The sequence below is a fragment of the Lepisma saccharinum genome, chromosome 9 (assembly GCF_977018435.1).
Source record: "Lepisma saccharinum chromosome 9, izLepSacc3.1, whole genome shotgun sequence".
Lineage (NCBI taxonomy): Eukaryota > Metazoa > Arthropoda > Insecta > Zygentoma > Lepismatidae > Lepisma > Lepisma saccharinum.
The window spans coordinates 5,206,364-5,226,939 of NC_139237.1; positions in this window are offsets into that span (position 1 = coordinate 5,206,364).

Below are 20,576 nucleotides of genomic sequence, written 5' to 3' on the forward strand. Positions count from 1 at the left end.
TTACAGTATTTTTGATTTGGCATTTTTGTTGTTGTTTTATTATATAAAATTTCTTGGGGTTCAAATCAAAATTCTATGCTTAATACAAAATATCAGTTGGGTCCAGCAGTGTGCTTTGTATACCTAGTGTGTATACTTAGTGTCTTAATATTTTTGGCTTTGGTATTTTTGTTGTTGGTTTATTATATAAAATTTCTTGGGGTTCAAATCAAAACTCTATACTTAATAAAATTATGACAGGTTGTATAAAGCTGATAGCCTACATGCACAAAGGTAGAATAAGTATTAATCTACAAAAGCACTAAGCCACCACAAATACATGTCAAACTGGGACAGATATAAACCCCTTGTTCAATATATTAGAAATATGTTTGATATGAATAATAAAAAATTCTGTATATTAAATCAAACAAACCTATAATTCAATTTATACAAATCTGCTATATTTTTGTGTTTTTTAAAAAATATGAGGAGCACTGCAACAACATACCCTTACTCCTCAGCCACTCTCACAATACTAGCTGATATGTAATGCAAAATCTCTTTATATAGCCTAAGCACGGACCGCATTGAAAACATCTGAAACAATAAGCCAATCAGAATATACCACATCATCACATTATGTCATAACCAACCAATCAGAAAACAACACATGCCTAAGTGGACCGGAAGTAACCGGAAGTGGACCGGAAGTGACCGGAAGTAAATATGTGTGGGTGTGGGTGGGTGCGGGTGTGCGTGGGTGTAGATTTAGCTAATAAGATTACACTTGACAGGGTATTACACTAGAGGCAATAAGCTCTTATGAGCATCTTGGCTTAGTTTTAAGTGTAGCCAAAACAATATCAAGAGGGGCATATTTTTAACAAGCTTATGAACAACAATCTGGCAGATGCAGCTTTTGTAAGTGTAGGCAAATCAATCTGAGGGGGGTCATACTTTCACGGGAAATTCCCGAGGGCATTTTTACAAAAATCTTGGGTTAGACAGAGGACCACACTTGAGCAATAAGCTCATATGCACATCTTGAGCTAGTTTTAAGTGTAGCCAAATCTGCCTGAGGGGGGCTCATACTTTATCGAGATAGTAATAGGGTATTTTACACTACTAACCTGCCTGATGTGGAAATTTTGGCATTGTGCCACGTGGATATTAAGTATGCTTACAGAGCTCCTGTAACTCAAGGCCGTTTAATTCAAAAGACTGTAATCTTACCCTAAGAACATAATTTTATTTTCTCTAATTGGGAGATACGCTGTGCAAAACTTAAATAACAACTCTCTCGTTTGCGGTGATAAAGTTTTTGGAGATTTTCAAATGCAGATGAACTTCTTATATACACAATACTCAGACCAAAGCAAAGAATAATGTCTGAGAATTCACAACTGTGAAAAACCATTACAAAATCTGCTTCCTTAAAATGAGAACTTCATGACTAAATATTGTTACATGTTCTTAAAAACATGACTCTATCATTTAGAACACAAATTATTGCAGTCAGTATCTATTTGACTATATACAGGGTGTCATTTTAATGGCGCCCACGGACCACAGAAACGTAAAGAGGACATCAAAACAAACAACCTTTCTCAGTAATATTTTTCTCGTTGATGCGTCGTTTCGGCGCTACAGTAGTCACAAAAATACAATTTTGCCGCCTGAATGCTGGCAACCCAACACAACTTTGTTAGCATCTGTGAAGTCATTCCCTGCGGCGAAACAGTGCACGGCAACGTTGCAAGGAGCACACAAGGTTTGGGAAACATTACAGACTACCAACAATATTATGAGCTGTAAAATGAAGATAGGAACGCGTTCAGTAAACCGAGCATCCAGGGTAACATGGCCTGCCGGCTAGAAGACCTGCAGTCATCCCAGGGGAAGGTGGGAGTGAACCAACGATACTAAAAATCAGGGTTTCGGAGCGGAGCGGATCAACGCTCCAGCTGTTGCCCACGCTCCGGAGCGAGGAGCGAGATTCTAAGAAATGGTTCGCTCCGCTCCGGAGCGGAGCGATGTCTTAGCCCGCTCCGCTCCGGAGCGGAGCAGTGAGAATCGAAAAATTTCTAGCGAAATTTTAGAAAATAGTTCACTCCGCTCCGGAGCGGAGCGCTACCTTGACACGCTCCGCTCCGGATCGGAGCAGAGGAAGTTGGAAAATTTCTCGCTCCGCTCCGGAGCGAGGAGCGAAATTTTGGGAAACGGTTCACTCCGCTCCGGAGCGGAGCGATACCTTGTGACGCTCCGCTCCGGAGCGATGAGCGATATTCTAAGAACTTGCCCACTCCGCTCCGGAGCGACTCCGGAGCGCTCCGAGGTTGGGTCATACGAGTGTATAGAGAAAACTAACGATCAAAGGTTCCGAGTACATTAGCAATTTTGTTTGTGGAATTTGTACGGCATTTGAAAATCGCACGTTATTGTTGTTATAAAACTGATTATTACTAAAGCTAACGCCACGGAAACAGTCCAGAAAATATTATGTCACTCACCTACAGTGTTGCCAATAAGCAAGGAATAATCCTTACACAATACACCAGGGAAGGCACATTCAACCGCATACGTACAGTCAGGACACTGCCGGCTTGTAATGAATACATTGACTTTCAATGGAATCGTTACAAGCCGGAAGTGTCCGTGACTGTACAACGCGCAATGTGTCAACTGAGAAGCGTAGAAGAAGTGTCGCAAACCTGGAGGGCCAGGGGTGTGGAGTAGGCAAGGGGAAGCATCGATCTTCACTGGACTGTTTTCGTGAAGAGAGCGATATTATTATTATTATTATTATTATTATTATTATTATTATTACATTTTCATTATCACTTTTACTACTCTACTACTACTTCTGGGGACAATATATTTCAATAGCAGGTGTGCCACCTGTGGTTTTATAAGTTGAGAGAATGGAACCACTCTCATTTCCTGCCACCAGGGATCGCGACTAAAACTCATTTCGGTTCAACCTCTGGTTCGGGCTAAGCACTTCGGCATATCGGCCCGACGTTACAGTCCACGCCGCGGGAGAAGTGAGTTATTCCGGAATATTGGTTCGAGTAACACTGGCGAAACTACTGCAGAAAATCCATTCGACCTTCTAAAAGCCCAGGAGCGCGCAGAGGAAAGCCGAAGCAACTTGTACGGAGGAAGATAAAAGGCGGACAGGTGTTCATGCCAAACACTCGCTGGTGCATGATTGCCATATCTTACTTTCTTTTACGCTGGTTATGTATGATACTTTGAATGTAACGAAAGGGAAAAGTTTAAAGTAATTGGAAATTCAGGTTGCTAATTTTAACTTTTCGATGTTTGAATGTATGAAGTTGAAAATCGGAATCATGCTTATTAATGTTACCGTCGGCCAATAAGGAAACGTTTTAATTTGAAATAGCTACAGAGTTTTCATATCTAACTTTTTTAAAATCCTGACACTAGAAAGTTGAAAACCGGATTAACCAAAAATGTAAGTTGCCACATTTGGTTTAATTTTATGAAGGTATAAAGTCGAAAATCGGAATGCTGTTTTTATACAGCCGAACAGGGGAATTTAAATAGTATGAAATACAGGGTTGTTATATCGATTCTTTTTCCCAATTTTAAAGGCAGGAAGTTGAAATAGGTATGTAATGGTTACATACGTATACTACTGCAAAAATTACAAAATGTCTGGTTGCCATATCTAACATTTCAAGTTTGTAAGCAGTAACCTGGAAATAGGCATGGTGGTTATAAGAAGATTGCAAAAATTTTGGAAAACGACGAATGGAATGTTGCTATATTCAACTTTTTGAGTCTAGAAAGCCAGAAAACGTATACGTATAAAATTAATATTTTTTGTATTGAGTACGTTGTACACAGCAAACTGAAAGCAAGTTTTCAGTAATGAACAATGTGTAGTCAACAGATAAGTAGAAACAAGATGTATAAACCTCAATAACCGTGATAAACACAAAATTGTAATATTATCTACTTGGATAGGGTCATGTCCTGAATTTTATGGTTTCATTTTTAAAAACAGGGCTGCGAGCAATACGTGCTTTCCTCACTAATGGCATTTGATTTTATTTTTGTTACTTAGCTTTGAATTTTGGCTAATCGCGACGATGATAAAGAGAGAATTGATAAATATGTAGAAAAAAAGTAGCGCGCTGTGGCCCGATAACATAGTGATAACAACGTCGCCTTGTAATGAAGGGGCACTGGGATCGATACCCGGCGGAGGGACATAGTGGCTCGAATCCCACTTGAGGTAGGATTTAAACTGTAGGTCTATTCTCGATAGCGTATTGTTGAGTCTTAAATCCACCAAAAGTCCATAACAAAAGGCATTGTTTCAACGTGTGTTGAATGTATAATTGCAATGTATATTGTGATAAATTAATCCTTAAGCAAATATACATTTGTAATTCTGTTTAACAATAAGAGACTTCACTTTCCTTTACATCTATTCACAAGAGCATAAAAATACAACTTAAAAATTCATTTCCAAATGAACAACCTCTTATGCATATCTTTTACGTATGTGTGTGTGTGTGTGTGTGTGGGTGTGTGTGTGTGTGTTTTCTGAAATCTGGCAAAGTTCTAATAATGTATTCACTTCATAAATGTCTATTACATAACAGAAATCATCATTGGGTATTCAATATCAGACGAATAACGAATTCCATGGGAATATATCAGCGAGTTCGTGGATGTGAGTTCAGCTCTCAACGACAAATGGTGTTGGTTTGACCCGCGTTAATTTCATTGGTGTTTCCATTGTGTTTGTTTCTCTATCACAGTATATTTCTTTTCCATAGTTTCGGTGTCCTATCTTTTTGCCGACTTATCTAGAATTTGTTTAAAATTACGGATCATGAGAAATATACGATTAAAGGCAAGGCAAAGGTAATAGTCCGGAAAAGACAAATTGAAACTTATACTTAGTTGAAATGACAATTGGTCATTGTTGATTACAATTATAGAAATAACTTGATCGAAATACTTGGTTTTCTTTTCCATACATTTTTGTAATTCTTTTTGTGCACCTTTCCATTCCTACTTGAACAGGTAAACTATAAATAAAAACTCGGCATGGTTTCCTTCAATTCATTATTACAGTATAGATCTTCCATGATTCTCGTGGCTTATGATGCATAGAATTAACAATTACGGATTTTTCTTTTTTGTTCTTGTATATTGATTTAACAAATCTAGTCACCTTATAATTCCATTAACCGAGACTGGTTGGAATGATTTCTCCATTAGCATGGACGACTTCCGAAGGGAGGGGGCCACGCCACCCGGAAATGAAAGTCAATCAAGAAGTACATATTTCACGCATATAATTTCATTTCAGTCACAGTAATATATGTTAATTATTTCAAGGGCGTTGCAGGAACATGATAACTTCAAACTGTAGAATTTTTTAAAGGGAGTAATACTATTTTGGGGAAATTCTGCCTCATTCTGGCCCCTCCCTTGGAAAAATATCTTGCTTGTCCCTTCCTGGAACAAATCCTGAAGACGTCCATGTATCAGCGGCCTTAAAAATTTCATTAAACGTCCATACATCACCGTTGACAAGCACACATAATATGCATGTAATGAACACAGCTCTTAAAGGCTTCTTTTTATGACGGTGAAGAGAAGAACAACACGCGCAAATAATACTTTTAAAAGATAACAATCTAGCCAGAATTGGTGTAGCATAATTCTAATACAACTGGCAACACTGGATCTGTCTGGCAAAGGCGATGTCTACGGATACGTCGAACGCAACGTACAGCGCAGCGAACGAAGTTCTCAACCCCGAAAGCACACACAAACAAGCTATGTTTCACCCGCCTTCCCTCTTGAAACGGGCACAAGGCCAATGCGCTAGCCGATTGCACTGAGTCACCTGCAAGGAACACGGAATACGGCACAAAACGAAGCTGTCTGTTGTATGGGGGAGGTGGGTCGGACAAATCCGCAAAGCAGAAAAACTGATTGCTTGAAATTATTCGTAACCCATTCAACACATAACATTCAAACTCTTATATCTAAGAGTCACAATACAAAATAGTACATCTCAATACAGAAATACTATTTACGTAATTCATATTTCAACTTACATCAAATGAACAATTTACGTACTATAGCTCTCTCTCTCTCTCTCTCTCTCTCTCTCTCTATTGAGCCAAAACAACATTCTTGTATTGTTTTACCAATGTTTAATGTGCATGATTGATTGATTGATTTAGATCATTTTACTTCTCTTCTTTGTCGCTTTTGGCTAATCGCGAAGATGGGGATGATCGATGTTATGATTAAATTGATGAACGATACACACAAAGGTTGTACACTCGCCTCACTTAGTACTCCGGCAGTTTGTTTCTTTATCCAGCATATTTGCAGAAGATACAATTCAACATACAAGTGTATAAAACGGATCCCTGACGTCATAGGATGCTGTGATGTAGAGCGACCACAAACAAAAAAGCTTCGGCCAAAAGTCCCCGCGCACCTCCCCCTTCACCCGTTCGACTAGGGCCATAAGGAAGCATGATCCACTCTGTCCCTCCCCTCCAAGCGGGGGGATCATACAGACAAACAACTAGAGTAAGTGCAAACAGGACTGCAGGCTCTTTTCCATGTAGTTCCACTATAACCACTCCGTCACGGAAGTCGGCTTTAATGCGCACATTCCATTATTCATAGTTGCATTACAGCATTCGTGTAAAAAAAACTCCTAACCGGATCGGAGCGTGCTGTCAAAAGCACCACGCTCCGGAGCGGAGTGCTGTTGTCTCACGCTCCGCTCCGGATCGGAGCGTGCGTCTAAAAAATCTGAACCACTCCGCTCCGGAGCGGAGTACTACTGTATCACGCTCCGCTCCGGATCGGAGCGTGTATCCCAGAAAGCCGAACCACTCCGCTCCGGAGCGGAGCGTGTCTCTCAAGAACTCGAACCACTCCGCTCCGGATCGGAGTGCTGGCTCGCCACGCTCCGCTCCGGATCGGAGCGTGGAAGCAGGAACATCCAACCACTCCGCTCCGGAGCGGAGTGCTGTCGTCCTACGCTCCGCTCCGGATCGGAGCGTGCATGTAAAAATTACTAACCACTCCGCTCCGGATCGGAGCGTGCAAGCAAAAATATCCAACCACTCCGCTCCGGAGCGGAGTGCTGTCGTCCCACGCTCCGCTCCGGAGCGAGGAGCGGAGTAGAACTGACGCTTCGAAATCGCTCCGGAGCGCTCCTTTAGTACGCTCCGCACTCCGCTCCGAAACCCTGCTAAAAATGGTAGAAAAACAACGTATTCAAAATGAAGTGTCAATACCGAATTTTGTGTATAATATTCCTTATTAACCAATAGTTTCTTTAATTTGTTTTTGAAACTTGTCATACTTTCTGCTTTTATATAATTTGGTAAATGGTTGAATATTTTAATTGCCATCTGTTGGGGTCCCTCTTGAACTAATGTTAGCCTGGTGAAGTAAGGCTTTAAGAGCTGTTTATTTCAGGTGTTATATGTGTGTTCTATTGAACTTCGCAGCGCAATATATTTTCTCACATATAATGACATTTCATATATGTACAGTGAAGGGAGGGTTAATATTATGAATTTCTTAAACAACGTTTTGCACGATTCCCTAGGCTTTATACCTGCTATTATCCTAATGGCTTGATTTTGTTTTCTAAATGCTTCTAAACGTGCCGGTGAGTTCCCCCAAAACTCTATTGCATAATTTATTAGTGAATGAAACATTGCATTATTCCTGAATTAGTGAATTCGTATGAAGTGTTTGTTTTAATATCCTCAGTGGAAATATTTTGGAATTTATTTTTTGAACAAGTATTTTTACGTGGTTTGACCAATTTAGATTTTCATTTATAGTAATTCCTAAAAATGTTGTTTCACTAACTAATATTACTGGACGATGGCTATTCTTTACTACATCTTTAATTTTATTGTTTTGTTTAGTGTGAAATAGCACGTATTTTTTTTCTGTTCATTCAATAGTAATTTGTTGCTGTCAAACCAAGATTTCATTTCTTCCATTGTTTTTTCAATGTTGGCTTCTAACTCGTTCACATCATTTCCCTTTATTATTGCGCTAGTATCGATTGCGTACAAAATCTTTGTATTCTGTATATTTAATGGTAAATCATTAATGTACAAAAGAAAAAGTAGTGGGCCTACTATTGATCCTTGGGGAACTCCATACTTAAATGTCTTTAGAGTGGATTTTTATTTCCTTACATTTCCTTCTCTTTCGTGGCTAATTTCAACACATTGCATTCTGTTTGATAAGTATGATTTCATAATTTCAAGCGCGATATCCCTTACCCTATAGTGTTCAATTTTAGAAATTAATATTTTGTCAAGTCGTAAAATATTCCGAGAACTAATTTTTTGTCTTTTATACCTTGCAAGATGTTTTCGATTAATGTATGTGTTGCAGTTGCTGCGCTTTTAATTTCAATAAAGCCATATTGTTCTTTTGAAAGTATGTTGTGTTTATTAAGGAACTGTAGAAGGCGACGTTTTAGTAAGTTTTCTAGAATTTTGCTTATCACAGCTAGTAATTAAATTGGTCTGTAATTTTGAACCAGGTTTTTGCTTCCATTTTTAAATACTGGATTGACTTTTGCTATTTTTAGCTTATTGGGAAAGATACCATTCGCGATACAGTCATTAAAGAGATATTCTAAAATGGGTGCTAACAACTTCTTCATTTATTTTATTACACTGACTGGAAATTCGTCTCCTGCAGCTTTGAGTCTTTTAAATTCCATATCTCTTTCAATATTTCATTTGTTGTGCTTGGTGTTAGAAACATTCTTTCTAGAGTGCGCGGTTTAGAGTTACACAAAAGTCGCAATTTGTTACTAAGTTAACTCCTAATTCTGTGAAGTATTTGTTAAATGTTTCACACACTACAAATGGATCGTCAATTTCAATATCATTCGTGCATAATTTTATATTGTTATTTGTTGTTGTTTTTTTCATTCATTACAGTATTTTCATTTACAACATCCCACATTGCTTTGCTTTTCTTGTTTGAAGACACAATTTTGTTCGCATAATATTTTTGTTTGGCATCTTTTATTTGTTTTTTTATAGTAATTTATGTAAAATTTATTTACTGATTTATTTATGGGACTGCGTTGACTTTGACTTATTAGGGATCTTTTTATTTTGCTATATTTTTTTACCTCTCGTGCTATCCATTGCTTTCTCCTTCCAGTTTTGGCTTGTATTTTTCTTTTAGGGAAAGCTTTGTCAAAAATATTGTAGAGTGTATTTGTAAAATTTGTGAACTTTTCATCACTGTCTATTTGACTTACATATACAGTATATATTTGGCTCCAAGATTCTATTTCTATCAAAGATTTAAATTTGTACATATTTCTTTGACTATATATTCTTTTTCATGCATAATAGGTTGTTTGTTAACATGTGTAGTTTTTACGTGCATGATTTGGCATGTGTGATCAGAGAGACCGTTCTTAATGTCATATGAGATGTCACCGTGATTGAGATTTGTGAGTACATTGTCAATTGCAGTTTCGGAATTAGCTGTTATTCTGGTAGATTTTGTAATAAAGTAGTTAATATTATACGATAAAGTTAGTGCCAACAACTTTTTTGCTCAGGGCAGTCTTTTACAAAATCAACATTGAAATCTCCACAAACTAATACTTTTTCTTATGAATATTTGATATATTATTTAGTGCATTTTCAAGACGTTCGTCATACTTGGTAAGATGCTAATAATGTGTGCGAATGTGTGTTTACAAGCCGTAATTGATTGCATTTTGTAAACACAGAGTGCTTTACTCCTAATGCGGTCCGAGGTTTGCTCTGTGTTGACAAAACAGGACATTTCCGAGAGGTGGCGTTGTAATAAAACAGGATGGATATAATCAGTACAGAGAATTGTACATGCTTGTGACCAATTCCGAAATGAACCGGGGCTGTTCGAAATAATTCGAAACTCAATGCAGAATCGCGTACAGTATTGCATTCAGATGCAAGGACGACACTTTGAACAATTCCTTTGACAGGTACGAGTGTACAGTAATTGTAACATGTAACATACTAACGTCTGTTAAAGTAAGTCGAATGTTCAATTGAGATCTCCAATGACCTCTCTTACTGTATTATTAGCATTTTCCAACTAGGACGTCGTTTACAAACAATGAAGGCAGTGGAGGCTTGTAATCACACAATCGCAATTATCTCGAAAACGGCTCGTTTGCAGACCCATGTTCACTGAGACTTTTTGCTTCTATTATCGTGTACTTTCACCTGTGTCAGTTTGCGCTATTACTTTTGAGACAACCTGTATATATGTATGTATGTATGTATGTATGTATGTATGTATATATATATATATATATATATATATATATATATATATATATAAACAAACTTGATAACACATTATACTTTATACTTATGATATTGATATATGTGATGAAAGTAAAGAAGATATTCAAGATTAGCTGCGAAATTGCAAGCCATATCTGAAATTGAATGTAATATAATAATACAGAGAAAGATAACAAGACGATACTTGTCGCACTTCTCGCAATTTACATAAATCTTAAAGACGAAATATACGTAAGTACAAATGCTTTGTTAATTAATTAGTATTCTATCAATCAAAATGGAAGTGGGTGAAAAGGATTGCTCGAGCAAAAATAGAATATGAGAGTAAATGCTACTTTTCAGATTTTAAGCAACAACATTAGTAAAAAAAGTTACATGATTGTTTTTGTATGGACCTATGAAATAGTAAAAAAAAGAGATTAGAAGCAATCAAGGTATGAAGTTTTCGTACAAGTAGGTGCATACTGAAAGTCGTGATCAACTTTATATTTTAGACGTAAATGTTCACGTAGAGCAATGCGCTGCATAAGACAGTTAGAGCCACCTATTGTGACAACATACACTTGAAGGTGGGGTGATCGGCGCAGAACGTGTGCGCAGTAGCGAGTAGTGAGTAATGGCTCCGTTTGACACGTCGCGTTTCGCCAGCGTGGAGTGATTGAATCCCTGTTTAAGGAAGGTGCATCGGCATCAGATATCCACCGCCGATTGCAGGAAAGGTATGGTGATCAGGCTGCCAGTAGCATCAGACGATGGACAAAACATTTTAGAGATGGAAACACAGACATCAGTAATCCAAAGTGATGGGAACTGTCTTCTGGGATTCGGAGGGTGCTCTTCTCATGGACTTCCTCACACCTGGGGAAACAATCAATGCCGTTGACTACGTGCGCGCTTTGAGAAAATTTCGTCGTGCTATTCGTGAAAAACTTTCTGGCAGGGATAGGGTTATCCTCCAACACGATAACGCCAAGCCGCACACAGCACAGCTAGCGAGGGATGAAGTAGTCAGATTTGGGTGGGAACTCCTTCGACACCCTCCCTACAGTCCATATCTGGCTCCTTCTGACTTTCACTTGTTTTCTTTTCTGAAGGAATACTTGCGGGGAATCAGATATGGCAGCAACAAGGAAGTGGAACTTTCCGCTAGGAGAATACTCAGAAGTGTCCGAACGGAGTTCTGCAACAGAGGAATTTTCTAACTTCTAGAACGTTGGCAAAAATGTGTCGATTTAGATGGTGATTATGTTGAAGACTAACAAAGGTATGTACTTCAACAGGGATATATTAGATTCTTTCTTGTACAGTTTACTTCCTTCTTGTAACATGTTGATCACGACTTTCAGTACGCCCTCAATATAATAAATATATTATAAGTAGCTTAAATTATGTGACGTTTTTGTGCGCGGGTCGTAATAAAAAGTATTACGTTTAAAGTACGCGTAGAAAAGCCTCACATTTCCTCCTTCGTCGGTACGCCTTGCGTCTGTCTTGTGGGTTATTGGTTGTGCGAGTTACCGCTAGAGGTCTCCACTGTTATTTGTTCAGTGCGGCGACTACGAGCGTGCAAGCTCAGTAGTCCCGATACAGATGGCACTCACGAAACCAGCCAGCGAGCCTTGGAGGAAAAGAGAGGGAGAGAGTATGACGCTTGTTTAGAGCGAAACAGGAAGTCGCGGGACGAGACTTGTCCATTCACCGTTGATTACACGCTGGGGTATTGGACTCTCTCCATATTCGGATTACTACGCAAACTGCCTCGTTTTTTACTACGTTTCTTGGAGTAAGACATGGAAGAACTGACATATTGTGAAGAAGTGAATTTGGATGAGCAGAGTTTCGTCTGATCTTAGGACAGCTCGATTGCCGTATTCTTCAAGGTACCAGTCGCCGTTAGGACCATTTAGTTACAGATGGGATATTGACAGAGAAGAAAGTTTGAGGGACGTATCCAGAAACTACGTAAGAGTATGACGACCGAGGGAGAAGGACACCAAAACCCTATTTGATTCCATGGTGCCTGAGTTTGATTGGTCAGCGGGACGAGTTTTATCTTTGGTGATTGAGGTATGTACTTTATCAACCCCCTCTTTTTTGACATATTGTGAAAAGTGAAGTGTGCTGGATACATGTATCTTTCTGAAAAGAGTCACGAGTTTGAATATTGGGAGGAAGAAGGCACGAACGGCTAAACCTTCGAATTACCAGGCAAATAACGATATATTGTTGGTCAAAAATGAGTCGTCGTCACGCTTCGTAATAAAGGAATGTAAAGGTGGCGTTCAAACTTTAAATGTTGAGCAAGTGGGCCGTACACTAGCGAATTTTAGTAAATTACTACAGGGAAGGGAGAATACAGTTAAAGATAATGATTGGTTGGCACATGAAAGGATAAAATAAACGGGAGCACCAAAATTAAAAGGGGAAATTGGTTGCAAAGAAAAGTAGTGAACATTAATGTACTGTTGAATAATGACCTTGTTAAGTTTTAGATGTTATGGATGCCGACGTGTTTTGATGATTGTATGTTTTGTTCGCTCTCTTACGATTTAATGTATAAATCTCAGAGTAAAAAAAGAGATAATTGTTGAATCTATTTGAAAGTACATTGTGAGAGTTAAATGGGAAGGGTTGTTAATAATTGTTCATTGTATATGTTGTTTGATTGAAACGTTAATCGAGCTTCGTTGGGTGATTAGCGTAATAAATTCAGACCTAGCGTCTCAAATGGAATATTGATCTATGTTTTGACCCTTTACTCAAAACAACCGTAAAAATGCATTATCTGAATTTGTAAACTAATTGATTTGTATTGCAACAGATTTTTCGGAGACGGACACGTGGATTTATATATATATATATATATATATATATATATATATATATATATATATATATATATATATATATATATATAGCGTACGTCTATTAAATTGATCCCGGACTCTTTACGCGCTTTCCAAAAATTTTGATTACTTTCCTTACGTTCGCAACCACCACGTTACAAAGTTCCTGGAAGCAGAGCTGGTTTTATAATATATACAGTAGAAATATATAAAAAAAAATTTCCCCCCTTATATCACAATTGTTGGTAGTATTGGTGTTACAACAACTCTTTCTCATAATTTTTTTTATTTTCTCATTTTTTTTTTTAATTTCACTTTTGCCCCCCTTTTTTGGGAATACAGGATTGCAAAATTTTTTGGGGAGAGAGTAGTCATCATAGAAATTTCTGTCAATTGATTACAATTCTATTACGACATATCTTTATGTTGTACTTCTGCAATTTTCTTGTATATATGACATTACTGGTTTCCCTTTTGAGTAGTGGGGTTTGTGGTGGGGACAGGACGAGAAAGTACGAACCCCTCTCCAGCAGCTTTGCTACACTTAAAACTTGCTCAACATGGTTACATGAGCTTTTTGTTCAAGCGTGGAGCTCTTATAATTCAAGATTTTTGTAAAAAATGCCCTCGGGAATTTTTTAGAAAGTACGAACCCCTCTCCAGCAGATTTGCTATACTTAAAACTTGCTTAACATGTCTATTTGTTCAAGTGTAGCACCTGCCTAACCCAAGAATTTTATAATTCAGAAAATATCAAACCCCCCCTCAAGCAGATTTACAAAATTGCATTAGTTTGTCTATAAACTTGTATCCATACCTACCTATACATATTTACTTCAGGTTTAAGTTTAATTGGATACTATTCAATTTGCTTATCTAATATTAAAACAATGCAATATGCAGAGCCTACCTCTAGAATTGCTTCGTGTTTGCATGTTTCTCCTCTGTGTCAGTGTATGGAATTCCCGAGACGGTAGTATTGATTTTTGCTTTGCCCTCAGCGCCAGTATTTACAGAAATTCCCGAGTATTGCGTCATTCAGTATTGTGAGACTGACTGAGGAGAATAGATGTGTTGATACAGTACTTCTCATACTTACAGGTTTAAATTCATATTGAACAATATAAAATCTGTTATTTGTTGTAATCCACTCATATTTAGAGTCAAGCTTATATTTGTCCCAGCGTGTTATACATAACAAGGTTATTGCTATTCAAGACATGCATGTCCGTGCAGGCATTTGCGCTGGGTCAATGTGAATGATTTTTACACTTGAGGGCTATTGGCTTTACAACCTGTCATAAGATTAATATTATTAATATTAATCCATAGAGATTAGATTTGAATCCCAGGAAATTTTATATAAATACCAAAGCCAAAAATATTAAGTGTATACACACATACACACATACACACACATTTAACGCACAGTGCTGAACCCAACTGATATTTTTTATTCAGTATAAAATTTTGAATTGAAACCCAGGAAATTGTATATAATAAACAACAGCAAAAATGCCAAATCAAAAATATTGCAATCAGTGCAATAAGAATATATCCAGCTCTAATTGGGCCAAGCATCAAAAAATTTGTAATCCAGACAAATACAAAACTCCCACAAAAATTTGCCCCAAATGCAATAGAAAATATAACATGGAATATTTCACATATAAACATAAAGATACTTGCTCTGTACAGTCATCAATATTGCCCCCTCAACCATCCACATCTGGCCTGAAAAGAAGGCACGAAGTACCTCTTAATGCCAGAGCAGCAAAGCAACCATGCCATGCACCCATCCGTAGCAGTTTTAATACCCAACTTAGGGATTATCGGTTTGTATCGGAGCCAAGATGCGGCATTGAGAATTTCTTGAACAGTATAAATCCTAATCTGCAGGCAATTCTAAATGCACAAAATGGCTCTTATAAGCTCTCCCTCAAATTGTTTGTACAATATAAGAAACCAGACGGCACAAAATTTACACACCCCCACGTAACAGAAACTGTATCGGTATATTCAAACGCAAATTTAGACAGAATAATAAGCAGGTTGATAGATCAATTGAATATGAAACACTCTGAATTTGCGGCAAAAGAGTCCGGATGGAGCCTATGCGGTTCATCACACAAGTTATATGTTAATATTTCTGAATTCAGCCCATTAAAAGGTTCTACATATCTGCCATTACCTGCTAATATCAAAAACAAAAGAGCCGTGGTCAATATAAAAAACACCGACCAGAAATGCTTTTTGTGGTGTATATTAGCTGCTTTGTATCCAGTTTCAAGCCATCCTGAGAGAATAACTTATTACAAACAGCATGAGCACGATTTTGACGATGTAATGGAGGGTTTAGAATATCCAATGTCTGTTCAAAATATTGATAAATTTGAAAAAAAGGCCAGGCACATCAATGGCAAACAATTATCCATTAATGTATTTACTTGTTCCACTGGCAATTGCCCGATAGCACCTCTCAGAATTAGCACAATTGATGATGAATCTGCTATTCCGATTGATCTGCTCTTAATTGAAGGAGATGATACATATCATTACACTCTGATACATAATCTTGAAGCTTTAGTGAGAACACAACTAGACAAATATAAAAAAATATTCAAGTTGTGCAGAAGATGTTTAACTGAATTTGATGGTAGAAAAATGGTGAATGGTGTTTGTGAAGAGAGTGCAGAAATTGCAAAAAACAAGTTAATTGAGCATCTGAAATACTGTGGCAACCATAAACCTGTTCATATGGTGATGCCCAATCCAAGTGAAAATTGCAAATTCAAAAAGTATGAAGCCTTGTTGGAACACCCTGTATATATTGTCTGGGATTCCGAATCAAATCTCAAATCTCTTGCATTCTGCAATCCAGATCCCGAAGAATCTTCAGCTACACCATACCAGCAACATGAACCTTCCAGCTTTTGTTATGTGGTTGTACAGGATGGTATTGTTACTAAAGAATATTCATACATGGGACCAGATGCCATCAAAATATTTGCACATAGAATAGAAAATGAGTGCCGTGACATAGCATATAACATCTTATTAAAATCAAAACCTATGTTGCCTTTAACAGAGGAACAGATTGAGGATTTCAACAATGCAGAAAAATGCCCGGTATGTGATTGTGAATTTTCAGATACAAATATCAAGGTACATCACCATTCTCATACAGATGGTAAATTCTTAATGGCCCTGTGTAATAGCTGCAATATTCAGATCAAGAGACCAAGATTTGTCCCCATATTTTGCCACGGAGCATCCAATTATGATTTCCATCATATGATCAGGTACGAGGGGTTTGAGAAGCAGAATTTAAATATTTTAGCTGAAAATGATGAAAAATATATATCTATTAGCAAGATAATTAAAGTTGATGGTGTTCCTATTCACATAAGATTTCTTGATTCTTACAGATTTTTATCTGCTAGCCTGGCTACACTGGCCTCTCAATTACCTGATGATAAATTAAAAATCACACGTGCATTGTTTCCAAATCAGGACCTGAAATTAATTAGGCGGAAGGGTGTATATCCATATGACTATGTTACAGATTTTTCTAAATTTGATGAGTGTTCCCTGCCACCACAAGAAGAGTTTTACAGCAGAATCAGAGGATCTGGAATCACTGATGAAGATTATCACCATGCTCAGTTGATGTGGAACAATTTAAAATGCAAGACATTTGGTGATTATCACATGGCATATTTGAAACTTGATGTCACTCTCTTAGCTGATATATTGCAAGCATTCAGAAAATCTTCCATGCAAAATTATGGACTGGACCCAGTGTATTTTTACAGTGCCCCGGGCCTAGCATGGTCTGCAATGTTTTTCAACACCAAAAAGCAATTGGATCTGATCCACGATCAAGATACGTATCTGTTTATGGAACAATGTATAAGAGGTGGGATGGTGCAATGTTCCCAGAGATATGCCAGAGCAAATAACAAGCATATGCCTGATTATGATCCAGCACGGCCATCAAATTATATACTGTATGTAGATGCAAACAACCTCTATGGTCACGCTATGATGGATAAATTGCCATATGCAGGGCTTGAGTGGGTTGAAGATTTCAATATTGAGGATCTTCAGGATTTTGATGACAGTGAATATGGCCTCTTCTTAGAGGTTGATCTGACATTTCCAGATCATTTGCACAAGAAATTTTCTGATCTGCCCCCAATTCCCGAGGTTAAGTGCTCACCTGGCTCTAAACAGAAGAAGCTCATGATGACTCTGGAGCCGAAACAGGGTTATGTCATATATTACAAAAACCTCCAGTTCCTGATGAAACATGGTGTTCAAGTAACCAAAGTTGGCAAAGTTTTGAGGTTCAGGCACTCAAGATGGTTGAAACCATACATTGATACAAACACGGAGCTTCGAACATCTGCAAAGAGCCAATTTGATAAGGGCTTGTTTAAATTGATGGTGAATTCAGTGTATGGCAAAACAATTGAAAATGTCAGGAAACATACCGATGTTAAAATAATTACTGACCCCAGCCGGAGCAAAAAATTGGTTGCAAAGCCTAATTTCAATTATAGAAGAATTTATGATGAGCACATGGCACTTTTCAACATGATGAAAACAAAGATCAAGTTTGATAAACCTATTTACGAAGGGGCTGCGATATTGGAATCGTCCAAATTACATATGTTAACATTGTATTATGATGTGCTGAAACCTTTTTATGGTGATCGTGTAAAATTATTGTACATGGACACGGATAGTTTTATTCTTGATATTCAAACAGAAGATGTTTATCAAGATATTGCACAGCCTGAATTGTTTCAATACTTTGATACCAGTGAACATACAAGGATTCAACCCCACAACAAAAAGGTGCCTGGCAAGTTAAAAGATGAGACATGTGGTGATGCTATTGTGGAATTTGCTGGGTTAAGTGCCAAGGTGTACAGTTTTAAAACATGTAGTGCTGTTGTCAAAAAGGCCAAGGGCGTTGGCAGAGTTACTGTGGAAAAAGATCTTGTGTTTGAAGATTATAAAAATTGCATCAAATCCCAGAATTCAATCAGAACATCAGAAAATAGAATTCAGAGTGAGAATCACTTGCTGACTAGCAATATTGTAAGAAAAGTGGCTCTGGACCCACATGATGATAAAAGATGCATTTTATCATGCGGCATACATACTTTACCTTGGGGGCATTGTGATTTGAAAAGTGGCAAACAATGCCCAATTACAGAGCATGATTTGAAATAAATAAACATGCCTATGAACTTATTTGGGTTCAAAAAACAGGCTATTATGGACCTGCCGACACCACAACCCTCTTCTGATATGCTGTCTAAACTGAGTGGCTTGTTAATTATTCATCTGAACAGCATACTTACAGATAATGATGAAGAAACAGGCAAAATATTGTACATATTTAACAATAATTTAAATCATTACCAATTACCTGTAGGTGGGCAATTGCAATTTATTACAACCCCTGAGGGTGATGTCAAGATTTCAGTAGGGAGAAATATTTATAGAATTAAGCACTCAAACATGATTTCTGGCACTGTATATACTGTTTCTGCTGGTGACTGCTTATATATTGAGGTCCCTGGATCTTATGACAAGCTTATACCCTTTTTTATAGAATTAAGAATCAGATACTCAATAATAAATAACCAGTAAAACAAAAATGCCTAATGATATATTTGGCCATACAAGACATGAAGATCACAGTGATGAGATTCTGATGCTTGATGTCAGAGTCAAGAAATTAAGAAGTGATTTACAAGCTTTACAGACCACACTCAATGCCAGTCTTCAATTAGAAATTACAAATTTGCAATCACAATGCATGGACCCTCTTCTTAAAATTGATTCTGAACTCAAATTGTTGCTTCAGAAATATACTGATTTGGCCACATTGGATAATTTTCAAAGTTTGGAAGAGGCTGTAGCAGCTCTTCAAGCCAAATTTAAGACCCAGGCCAACAACTCCGAGCAATTGAAACAGCAATTGGAAGAGCAGATAAATAATGTCCAGACACAGCTCCAAACAATTGTCAAAAGCATAAAATCACAAGAAGATTTTGATCTAGTGATTTCCACTCTAAAAGAACAGATTCAGTCACTCCAAATACCTAATCTGGACCCTCTGCACAATGCCATAGCCGAGGTTAAAGAAAAAATTGAGACACTTGAAAATTTTATGAACAATTTGCCATCTTCTGATGCTTTGAATGCAATAACTCGGAGTGTTGCAAACATCAAGCTGCAACTTGAAACATATGAAGATTTTGGAAAAATTCAAAGTTCCATAACCCATCTTGAGGGTACAATAGCAGCAGTGCAAAGTGATTTGGCAAATGTACTAGAATCTCGCCTGCCTGGAATTGTAGATACCCTTGTCAGTGTCCAGCAACAAATCACAAAGCTTGAAAACCTCAACACTGAATCTGAGCTATCTCATTTTCATCACTTGATCGATGATATCCAAACAAAGCTTGAAATTTTACAACAATCAACACCCTCTCAGGCAGATATAGCCCTGCTCCAAAATGCTATGCAAAATGTGGCTGATGCTTCTGAATTAAACAATGTAAAATTGGCACTTGAATTTTTGCAGAATACAGTATCAAATCTTCCCACATCACAGGAACTTAAAAATATTAAGAGGGCAGTGAATCGCATATTGAAATCAGAAGATATCAAGAATATCCAGGCAGAGATCAAACAACTCACTCAGACAGTGTCCACTCTACCAACTAATCAACATATTAATGAACTGCATGCCCTGTTTGAGGATATCAGAAGACAGGTCCATGATCTTACTGCTCAAAATTCAAAATTGGCAGTCATTGAAAATTTGCAACAAATTGTAGCTAATATCAAGCAACAGCTAGGGACCATGGAATCCAATCAAGCAAATGCTCTGTCTGTTTTTGCCACCCAGCTACAAGAGATTGTGCAACAATACAAGAAACTTGTTGTGGACATAAAAATAAAGCCAGGCCATGATGATGTTGTTAGGACCATCAATGAGCACCTTGAATCTGTAACAAGCAGATTGCTTACAGCAGAAAAAGAAATAACAGGCATAATCGAGAATCCAAAACATACAGTAATTCTTGAATTGTACAGCATCCCCAACAAAGAATATGATTCTCCATTTACACCAGGTGGCAAAATATATATGCTGTCCCCTGCACAATTTTATTACCAGTTTTTTGTTGGGGGCACACTGAGACCAATCAAGATCAAATATTGGCATCAGCCACAGGCACACCACTACCCCACCTTATCGATAACAAATGCTGATAACAAAATAAAAATCACCAGTGTAGAGTTAGAGGATTTTACAGACCCCAATACATTAGAAACAGCCTATACT